This window comes from Callospermophilus lateralis, chromosome 11 (assembly GCF_048772815.1).
Source record: "Callospermophilus lateralis isolate mCalLat2 chromosome 11, mCalLat2.hap1, whole genome shotgun sequence".
Classification (NCBI taxonomy): Eukaryota; Metazoa; Chordata; class Mammalia; order Rodentia; family Sciuridae; genus Callospermophilus; species Callospermophilus lateralis.
In genome coordinates this window covers 18,078,482-18,089,564 of record NC_135315.1, presented here as the reverse complement: position 1 = coordinate 18,089,564, position 11,083 = coordinate 18,078,482, and positions in this window count along the sequence as shown.

Here is an 11,083-nt window from a genome sequence, read left to right as displayed (position 1 = left end):
CCTTCACGGTCCCACCCCACCTCATTCGGCTTTGGCCTTGCACACCAACTCTCCCTGTGAATGTAGCTTCCATCATCACAGTTTGCCACAGCTCAAGTGGGGGGGCACCTGCCCCAATGGGGGCAGGCAGCCACCAGCGGACACGGCCTGGGATGGCCCCTCTTCAGAACTAGACAGCTGGTACCAGGGACTCAGCTCTCTAGGACCTAGCGGGAAGGGGCTGACATCTACTTTTTATTTTTAATTGAATCTTAACTAATGAATGTAACCTTGGGGGTGCTGGGGCCAGGGCAGCTATAGGGATATTTTGACATTTACCAGAGGGCCTGGAGGAACTGAGGTACGGTCATCTCAGGGAGAACCTCCCCTGGGATGCTCACACCTGGAATCCTGTCACTGAACCCAGTGGCTGGACGTCCCGCTTGCCCCGCCCCCAACCCCAGCCTTGAGGAGTTCAGAAGTATGTGTGCTGATCTCAAACCAAAGCTGCCTGTCCCGTGCCCAAGGCTAGGTTGTGGGTACGGTGACCACATGTCCCAGATTGTCTTCAATTCCAAAACAACAATCTGGTTCCCGTCTGGACACATGTATTGTGGGGGCAGGGGACCAGAAAATACAGTCCCTGAAATAAAATGGCACCTTCCCCTTTCGATAAGGGTAATTCTGGGGCTGACTCAGGGTTTAGGTGCCCCCTGATGGGGCCTGGCAGTCCCAGGCCAGGCCATCCTCCCAGGGAGGGCTCTTTAGGTAGGTAGGGCCAGCAGTGTCCCAGTGCCTGGAGGGGTAGTGCCTATGAGGTAAGAGAAGATGAGGAAAGGGCAGGTCTTGGGGACCATCCTAGGTTTCTAGAAAAGTTCTCAAGGCCTCATCAACCCTTTCTACTCCCTGATCCCTTCCAGGCCCAACCAGTAAGTTTACAGATGTGTCCCTATCTGTTCTCCTCTGACCCTGATGCGGCCACGCCTGAGAGCCTGACTAAGGCCTGCAGCTCTCCTCAGCTCTCCTCAGCCCTCCCACAAACAGGCCTGCCCCCAGCCTGCCCTCATGGCCCTCACTTGAGATGCAGGAGCTCTGGCTCTGTGACCCTAAAAGTGATGAGCAGAGGGCTACCTTAATGGATGAAAGCCACAATGGATGGAGTCGCCCCACCCCAGGGTTCACCATCTAGACTCAGAAGGGATTTCTGAACACCCCAGGGTCTCTAAGTTGCCTGCTTGTGTCCCTCTTTCTGGGGCCTCTTTGAAGAGGAATCAAGGAGGAAATGGCTCCCCACTTATCCAAACCACCCTCAGAGGCAAATGAGTCTGGGACCCATTGACAGCCTTTCGGGTGACTGGGTGACATCAGCTACAGTGAGGTCCTCAGTACTGTGCCCCAGCTGGCTCTGCCCAAGTGAAGGGGCTGAGCAGGTGGCCCCTTTTTCCAGTTCTGCTCCACAACCTGAGGCTGGTTAAGGGCTGGGCTTTGCACTCTTGCCACGATACCTTGAGGCCTCCATTCTCAGGTGGCACATGGGCACACAAGTGGCAATGCATCTGGGCACAAGCATGTGGACCCACATCTCTGCACGAGTGTGAATGCCTCCGAACACATGGGCATGTCTGTGTGCTCACATGCCCGTGGGGGTGGGGACATGGAGAAGAGACTTCCTGTGACCAGTGGATCCTGGCTCCCAGCTGTCTGCATCCTCCTGTCCCGCCCTGACGGTACAGCCTGGCGGTGCCCAGTGGGGAGCGGGGACTTCTCTGGCCTGGCCTGGACCTGGCTCCCTATGCATTCTGTACATAGGTCATCTGGGGCTTGGGGTGGGGAGGCAGGGCCAGGAATATCAATTAAAGATCACATCCTGGGGCTTCCACGGAGCTCACACCAACCTGTGTCTCTCCTTTCTGTAAATGGCCTTAATGTGTGACTCAGGCCCTCTCCCTCCCAGGGCTTGGCAAGGAGCTTGACTACTGGGGGGGAGGGGGAGCTGGGGGCAGGAAGGGAGCCCCCAGGAACATAAGGAGAGGAAGGGGCATGACTTCCCATTCTCTCCCATTCCGGGCGAGGAAACAGATACCGGGTGGAGGCCCAGCCCTCCCTTCCTTGCCTGCCCCAACAAAGACACTGCCCCTGCTCTGGCTTCTCTGAGCACAGGGTGAAGCAAGCAGGACACTCAACCTCCCTGTTAAGGCCAATGCCAAAAAAGTCTCTCTTCACTCCAGAGACTCCAGAAAGCCGGACCAGCCCAGTACCAGCTGTACTCTTAGGGCACAGCGCTCTGTTCCCACCCTCTACTCTCTCTGCCCAGCTGGGGTGGGCAAGACTGGTTAGTGGCCCCAGTCTGAGCCCAGAACCTCTTTTCCACCCTACTCTGGCATGTCAGTCCCCTCTGGGCCAGGAGGTGCTCTGTCTGGGGAGGCGGAGGGAAGGACCTACCCTGGGAGGGTCCATGGACACTGAAAGTCTGGTGCAGTCAGGGAAGAGAAAAAAGAAAGGGGGTGGGAGCAGGAAAAGGAGGGACGACAGGACAGGGAGGAGATGGTGCAGCACCAGGCAGGGTCCTGGGGAGAGGGCAGCTAGGAGGGCCAGGATCAGAGCCCTAGTCCCAAATGGCAGAACTCCCAGGACCACCTGAACTCATACACAGAGATAGGACACAGGGTCACGTTCAACTTAGATTCCCGGTCCCCACCCAACTGCAGCATCTCAGTGCCCCCGATGCAGGGAACACCTGAGGCATCTCCAGAGGCTGATGGGCAGCTTTTCCATTCAGTGTGCAGGGTGAAGAGGCAAGAGGCATTCTCAAACCCGTCAGTCAAGGACCCAAGTCTGAGTGTCCCTTGCTTCCTTGCTCTGGGCTGGATACCCTATTTTTAACTTTTTCCATTGCTCCTGCCTCTCAACAGCTCCATCTCTACACTTAACCCCTTCTTGGTTCCCAGTTGCTGGTCGGCTGAGTCCACTGCTGGCCCCTGAACGACTGAAATTTGAGGCTATTGGTAGATAGTTGGTAGAGAGGGCACAGGGGAGGTTCAGCAGTCCTAGCTCTGAAGGTCAGTCAGGGTCACCTGCCACCTCCCTGCCTTGGTGCTGTGTTATCCTCGAGTGCCTACAGGAGCAGAGGCTTCAGGAAAGAGCAGGCGCTGGCTGGCAATGGGAGTGCCAGGAGGTACCCATGCCTTCTGCCTCTGGCCTCCCTGCCTATGATGCCAGCACCTCTCTCTGAAACTTTCCAGGAGGAAATAAATGCCTGTGGGCTGGAATGGAGCTTCTGGTGTGTCCCAAACAGGTTGATCATCCGAGAGGAGTGACTTTTACTCAGAATACGTCACAGGCAGTTCGGAGGAGTGGTTCCTAAACAGTGGGGAGTGGGACCAAGAATTTGAAATTGCTGGGAAGCTCACCTATTGCAAGAAATACTCAGGGGTGTTTTTTCCAAAGTAGAAAGTCCTTCTATTAGATCACAACCCCCAGCTGCCTCTGAGTCCCCCCACAAATGAGTTAGCACACACCCCGTAGGATTTCTGGATGGATCACAGGTACGGATTCCAGTTCCCAGCGTCTGCTCAGGTTGACATGGCTGCTCACTGCCTGCCCTTTCCTGTTGAAGGTGGCCAGGATGGAGAGCTGAGGTCAGGAAGCCCTCGCTACACCTTGCAGGTGCTCAGAAAGTCTACCTGTTGAGTTGAAGGAACAATGACACATTCATCATGGCTCATCCCTTGTCTAGACCTGTGTCCCACAGGATAGAATGTAGGCCTCACAGCAAGCTACAGGTGGGTTTTAAATTTTTCTAGTAGCCTAGTTTAAAAAGAAACAGATAAAGATATGCATTTTATTAAATCTAATATATCCAAAGCATTCTCACTTCCACATGTAATAAACAAAAAAACAATTATTGGGATGTTAGGTTCTTTTTTTCTTTCTTTTTTTTTTGCACTAAATCTTTAAAATCAGGATTGTATTTTGCTCTTGAAGCACATCTAGGTTTGGACTAGCCACATTTCAAGTGCTCAGTGGCTACAAGTGCCTACAACTGGTGCTATGAAGTAGCAAGAATGAAACCCAGGAAGCTTGAGGTAAGGAGGAAGAGGCAGCAGACACACAGAAGGATCTGGATCAGGTACAACAGACGCTGCCTCATCAGAGGTCAGAGAAGCCGTGTGTACAGTCCTTTCTGGAAGGCAAGACGGGGAAATTATAACTAGAGTGAAAGACCTAGATTTGCTTTGCCCTGAAAGGGGCTCAGAGCCCTGGGACTTGCTGGAAGTAATATAAGATTTCTACCAACCTTTCCAGAAGGTCAGCGGGAGAGAGAAGCAGCCAACCCTGAGGCTGGGTGCCAAGAAGACTCCTGAAGACTTCTAGCCAAATGCTCAGAGCTCTTGCCCATGGGCTCTTCAAGCCATCTGCTGTTGAAAGTAAAATAACGAGGGTCAGTGCTGGGGCTCGAGCTATTGTTATCATGTCCTCTGAGAGGCTTCAGCTTTTACGACCTGGGGACCAGCCCTGGTGACAGTTCCTGAAGAGGGTCCTAGGACCCCTTGCAGTGGTGCAGGAGTTCTTAGAGGGCCTGTCAGCATCCTGCACCTTTGTCTTGGCCTTGGTGAGGTCGACGGGGCTATGAAGCCATGGGCAGCGCCCTCGGCGCAGAGCAGAGGGGAAGACCTTCCAGTAGGCCACAGGCCACATTCCAGGTCAGCTCTCAGGACCGAGAGCCACCTGGCTCTGCAGAATGCTGACAGAACACCTCCAATGAGAGTTTTAGCAGCAAGGAGCCCTTAACAGACTCCTGATTGTCCTCTACTCCCTCACAGAACTAGTCACCTGGTCCAGCTGACACAGATCAAGACTAAGCTAACGGGTGAGGGAACAAAGGCACTTCTCAGGGGGTTGGGGGACTCCAGGTCTCATCCTCCAGTCCCCACTGCCTCCTTGGGCAGTGCTGGAGCTGAACTCCAAGGTGTTAACCCTGCTCTTCTCATCCCACCACCCCTTCCACATGGCCCTGGCCTTCAGCCGCCTGAACCCCTGCCCGTTGGGCAGCCTCCAGGTTTCCTGACAAGTGCCTGACTGGCTGCCAATCTCCACTCTCCCCGAGAGCCGTCTGCTTCTTGCTGGCAGTTCTAGTGCCCACTTGGGTTTAAAAATAAACTTGCTCTCTGCCTTTCCTCCAGCCTGACCCCTGCAGCCTCTTCCATGTCGAGCCTGATCCTGGCTCCTCTGAGAATAAGGTGTCACCCTCATTCAAAGGTCACTGTGAAGACGTGCCAGCCTCTCCAGCCAGGGCAGACCCAATGACGTTCCCAGGGGAAGCTCTGATCACAGGGCAACTGTCCCTTCTCCAATCTGAGGGTCACTCCTGGGTGGAGAACTAAAGCACAGGAGTGGGGTGGTGGGAGATAGGGCTTCTCTTCCGGGAAAAAGAGACCCCCCCAGGATGGCTTAGACTGCTGTCACTGCAAAACCAGTTCCTAGCTTCAAATAGGCACATTTGCTGTGGCTCCAGGCTCTGCCCTGGATGGCTGTTCTCCTTCTTCCCCAGCATGTCCTCTTACCCGCTTTGCTCCCTTCAAACTCCCCCCACCCCACCCCTTCTCACAAGAGAATGTCGTAATGTCTCTGTTCCCCTCTCCTGCTTCCCCTGCTCTGAGGGTCTCCTCTGACTTTTTTTTTTTTTTTTTTTTTTTGCCTTGCTGGAATGGAACCCAGGGCCTTGCACTCTAGGCCGAGAGCTGTCCCTCTGAGCCTACCCACAGCCCCACCTGCATTCTTGTCACTACTTCCAGGCCCTCCCCTCTTGTCACTAGGGCCAACCCCTCCCCCTGTACATCTAATGCCTTTCCTCCCACAGTCTTAGAACATCAATTCTGCCATTCACCAATCCTCTCCCCCAATATCTTCTGCTTTACATGACTCAAGGCCTTTCCATCCTTTAAAAAAAAAAAAAAGCCACCAAATCCAACAGGCCCCAGTGCTTTTACAGCTTTTCCATGGAATTGTTCCCAGCCAGCTCCTCACCACCCCTCCAGCCCTGGAAGCAAACTCTGGGGACCACCAATTCCAAACCCACCTCCTCCCTCTGGCCATCTGACTCAAGGCCACAGCCAACTCCACTCTCAGCCACCCACCCCATCCGCTCCCGCAGCCGGCTCTGGCTGCCGGTGTTCCCAGCTCACCTCTCCTGCTCACTTCCACCCATCTTTCCTTCTAGGCTGCAACCTGCGGAATTTCTTTCAGTTCCTTGAAAGTTCTGACCCTTGGGCCTTCCTCCCATTTATGATTTCACCCCGTCGTTGACTCCTACTCATCCACTAGGCTCAATTACCTGTTACTTGTTCCAGAAAGCCAGCCTGGGACGGGTGCCTTTGCCCTGTGCTCTCAGAGCACGTTCCCATCAGTGCCCTGAGCTTGGAGCCCACCTACTCCCCCGTGAAGTGGGGACCAGCCTGCCTCCATGGGTCATTTGTAGCATGGATTCTGGTACCTGCAGCACTGGGGCTTAATCAGTGTTTGCAGAATGAGTGAACCAGAAAAACTAAAGCAGGCCAGATGGAGGCGTGTTGGATTAGAACCAAGGGGAACACACAAGAGGGCCCCAAGACCCAGACCAGCTCACAGCTGTACTAGTTAACTAGGGTTTGATGGGGAATTTGAGTGGCTCCAGGATGTAGTCACAACACAATTTGAGACATACTCGCTGATATGTACTAAGTGTGGAAATTTCTTTTTTCATTGCACAATGGAAATGAAAGAACAACCTTCCTGTTGTTGCAAAGAAAAAAATTGGAATTACAGGCTGGGCACGGTGGCCCAGGCTGGGCTCGAGAGGCTGAGGCAGGAGTATCACGAGTTCAAAGCCAGCCTCAGCAATTTGGCGAGGTGCTAAGCAATTCAGTGACACCCTGTCTCTAATAAAATACAAAATAGGGCTGGGATGTGGCTCAGTGGTGGAGTGTCCCTGAGTTTAATCCCTGATACCCCCCCGCAAAAAAAAATTGGAATTATATTCCCAACCCCCCTCCTCACCATTAGCTCCCCTCTTCAGCTTTCTGGATTTATCAGTGGGAACCTCATTCTCCCCAGCATGAGCCTTAGAACTCATGTCCCCTAGATGTGGAGCACTGGCTCTGGGCCAGTCCCACATGGCATCTCAGGTGTCACTAGCAAACACCAAACATGGGGCTATTGGTGCCCCCACTCCACAGGTAATGAAACCAGAGGTAATGAAACTTACAGGACGCCCCACCTTGAGCTCACTCTCATGCTGCCAGTAACATGTGCCTGGTGCTATTGCTTTTATGTCAAGCTCCTATATTCTGCAACTCCGTGAGGCCACCAAGGGGGTCTGGTTCAAGGCTGTGTCCTCCCAGAGCTTTTACACAGGACCACTTGCCACACTTGTTGGGAGGCTGCCGACATGCCCCAGAGTGCAAACAGAGCTCTGAGATGGAAAAAGCACTGCTGCCCCCAGATACAGGCCTTCCACCCTCTTCCAAGGACTTTTACGGGATCATTCCTTTCTTGCGCCTTCCTGAGCCATTCATAACCGTCAAAACTTTATAGTGTTTACTTACTAAAATTACCTGCCCAGTGTCTCCCAGCACTTAAGGAGAAAGAATAAAAGATGTAAGGAAAAAAACCTTAATAGTGTCACAAAGGGAATGGAAACTAAAACCCTGCTTGTTCCAACAGAAAAACAGGACCTGGAGATGAAAGGAACCCAAGAAAGTAACTGCCAGCCCCCTCCTCCCTTCCTTCTGCACACTTGGCCTTTGTGTGGCTTCCTCTAAAAGCAAAGGATTCTTTATTGGGAAACACAAATTTTCTACCCTCTGGCCCTTCACATAAATGCCATGATTTCCCCCCACATAAGGCTAAAAATCCTTTCAGATTCCTTAAGAACTTCTGGCAGGCCACAGGCTCAAGCCTTGCCCTGCTCTGTCACTCCACTCTGGACATGTCCCAGTCTACCCATGTTCCTCCTAGAGCACATCACACAGAAATGGAGCAAACCCCAGCAGCTGGTCACCTTCCTTGGTGAGGGCACTTTATTTCTAAGGCAGCAGTCCCTGTGCTCTGGTCAGACCACACCAGAAGTGGGTACTTACTGGCCTCCATCTTCCCATGATCTGGCCTAAATATGGAGATTCTCAATCTGAGAAATTTATTTGGGCTAAATTTGATAAACTAGGCTTCTAGTTTTCAGGATGTGCTTAAAACAGCTTGTCAGCCAGGCATAGTGGCACATGCTTCTAATCCCACAAACTCAAGAGGCTGAGGCAGGAGGACTGTAAGTTCAAGGCCAGCTTCAGCAACTTAGGGAAGCCTCAAGCAACTTAGTGGAGACCCTATCTATCTCATAATAAAATTTTTTTTTTAATTATAAAGGGCTGAGGATATGGCTTGGTAGTTAAGCATCCCCCAGGTTCAATTCCTGGTACCAAAAAATATAATAAAAAAATTAAACGGCTTACCAATTCTTATACAGAGAATTTATTAATAAAGATACTAGACAGTACCATTTTAGAGAGAGAGCTGAAGTACTAAGTATCCTGCAAGGGATCCTGTCTTGTTCTCGAGAACCCTGAATGCTGCTGTGGCAAAGAGCACTATGCTACAGCAGCCAGGTACCCACTTGTGCCTCCAAGGGAGTTCTCAAGCAGAAGGCAGGGTGACAGAGCTATAAAAAGTACCCTGAGATTTGGGAAGTGAAACAATGAGAAGGTTTCCAGGATGACACCTCATTGACAGGCTGACAGGGGAAACCTGTGCTGGAATTCACCAAAACAGACACTTGGACAGAGAGGCTTCTGGGAAAAGGATATGTTTATACATTTTTGTACTTTCAATTATTTTTTTTAAAAGAGAGAGTGAGAGAGAGAAGGAGAGAGAGAGAGAATTTTAATATTTATTTTTTAGTTTTTGGCGGATACAACAACTTTGTATGTGGTGCTGAGGATCCAACCCGGGCCTCACGAGCGCGCTACCACTTGAGTCACATCCCCAGCCCCTGTACTTTCAATTCTTAAGATATGTAACTATATATTACTTTTTGGAGGGGGGAACTAGGGATTGAATCCAGGGTTGCTTTACCACTGAGCTACATCCCCAGCCCATTTTCTTTCTTTCTTTTTTTTTTTTTTTTTTTTTTTTGAGATAGAACCTTGCTAAGTTGTTTAGGGCCTCGTTAAGTTGCTGAAGCTGGCTTTGAACTTGCAATCTTCTTGCCTCAGCATCTCAAGTAGCTGGGAATACAGGTGAGCCCCACCTCGCCCAGCTGTAAACTGTTATTATTTTTGTACTGGGGATTGAATCCAGGGGTACTTTACCAGGGAGTCACATCCCCATTCCTTTTTATTTTTTATTTTTATTTTTTTTTAAAGAGAGAGGGGAGAGAGAGAGAGAGAGAGAGAGAGAGAGAGAGAGAGAATTTTTTTTAATATTTATTTTTTAGTATTCGGCGGACACACATCTCTGTTTGTATGTGGTGCTGAGGATCGAACCCGGGCCGCACGCATGGCAGGCGAGCGCGCTACTGCTTGAGCCACATCCCCAGGCCCTCCTTTTTATTTTTAATATTGAGACAGACTCTTCCTAAATTGACTCTTAATTGCTGAGGCTGGCTTGGAGCTTGTGATTCTCCTGCTTCAGCCTCCTGAGCTGCTGGGATTACAGGCATAAACTACTGCACCATTCTAGCTATAAATTTTATAAGAAGCATGTAATAACTTCATAACTGGAAAAAAATAAGTCAATAAAACTGAGAATGGTCCTCCCAAAAGGAGGCAGTGCGTAGGTTGCAGTGGTGCACACCTGTGATTCCAGTACACAGGAAGCTGAAGCAGGAGAAAGAAAGAAAATTTAAAAGGGCTGGAGATGTAGCTCAGTGGTAAGGTGCACCTGGGTTCAATCCCCAGTCAAAAAAAAAAAGGAAAAAGGAAAAAGGAGATATGGTATTTGCACTAGTCATTATACTATATACAATGTATAAACAATGAAAACAGGTACATTTATTGTCAGTAAATTATGCCCTCAAAAGGTAATGTTAAGAAGCTTAAAAGGTAGCACATGCCTGTAATCCCAGCAGCTCAGGGGGCTGAGGCAGGAGGACCACAAATTCAAGCCAGCCTCAGCAACTTAGCAAGGCCCTAAGCAACTTAGCAACACCCTGTTGCAAAATAAAACAAAAAGAGTTGGGGATGTGGCTCAGTGGTTAAGGGTCCCTGGGTTCAATCTCTGATCCCTACCCTCTCCGCCCCCCCACAAAAAAAGAAGCTTAAAAAGCTCTTATATCTCTTTCATTTCACTTTAAGGTCTGTACCATAGTGCACAGTTATACTCTCTATGGGAAGTTAAGTCACGTACACCAGCAGTAGATGTTCTGCTGAATTTCTAAGTGTTCCCTTTCAAGCAGTTAAAGTTCTCTAATTTTGGTGCCAACAGTTTTGGATCTGGGATCCTGTAGTCTGCTATTACTAAAGATAGCAATTGTAATTTCACTGGATATGCGGTTCACTAAGAGTGGACATATGCATATGCTTGCATGTGCATAAATATTTTTGGAAAGAATTGGTAGACTAAACAGTGGGAGGAGTGGGAACAGGAGGGACTATGGTGGCTTTTTTATATCCATAGTATTGATTTTGCTTATTTTTTTAAAATTGAATTTTAGTTGAGCACAGTAGTATACACCTGTAAACCCAATGACTTGAGAGGTTGAGGCAGGAGGGTCACAAATTCAAGGCTAGCCTGGATAATATAGCAAGATCCTGTCTCAAAATGAAAAATAAAAAGGACTGATGTTGTAGCTCAGTGGTAAAGGAACCCTGGCTTTAACTCCTGGCTTCAAAAAATTAATTGTAGTATCTGTCTCTATATATCTTGAGATGCTATAAAATTCAAGTCTTTAAAAAATTAATTGTAGTAAAATACCATATAAAATTTACCCTTTGGTTTTATATATTTATATTAACTATATATTTATATGAAATGTATATATATAAATAAAATAAACCAGATTTTTTTTTTTTTTGGTGTTAGATATTGATCCCAGTGGTCTTTTACCACTGAGGCACATCCTTGATCCTTTTTATTT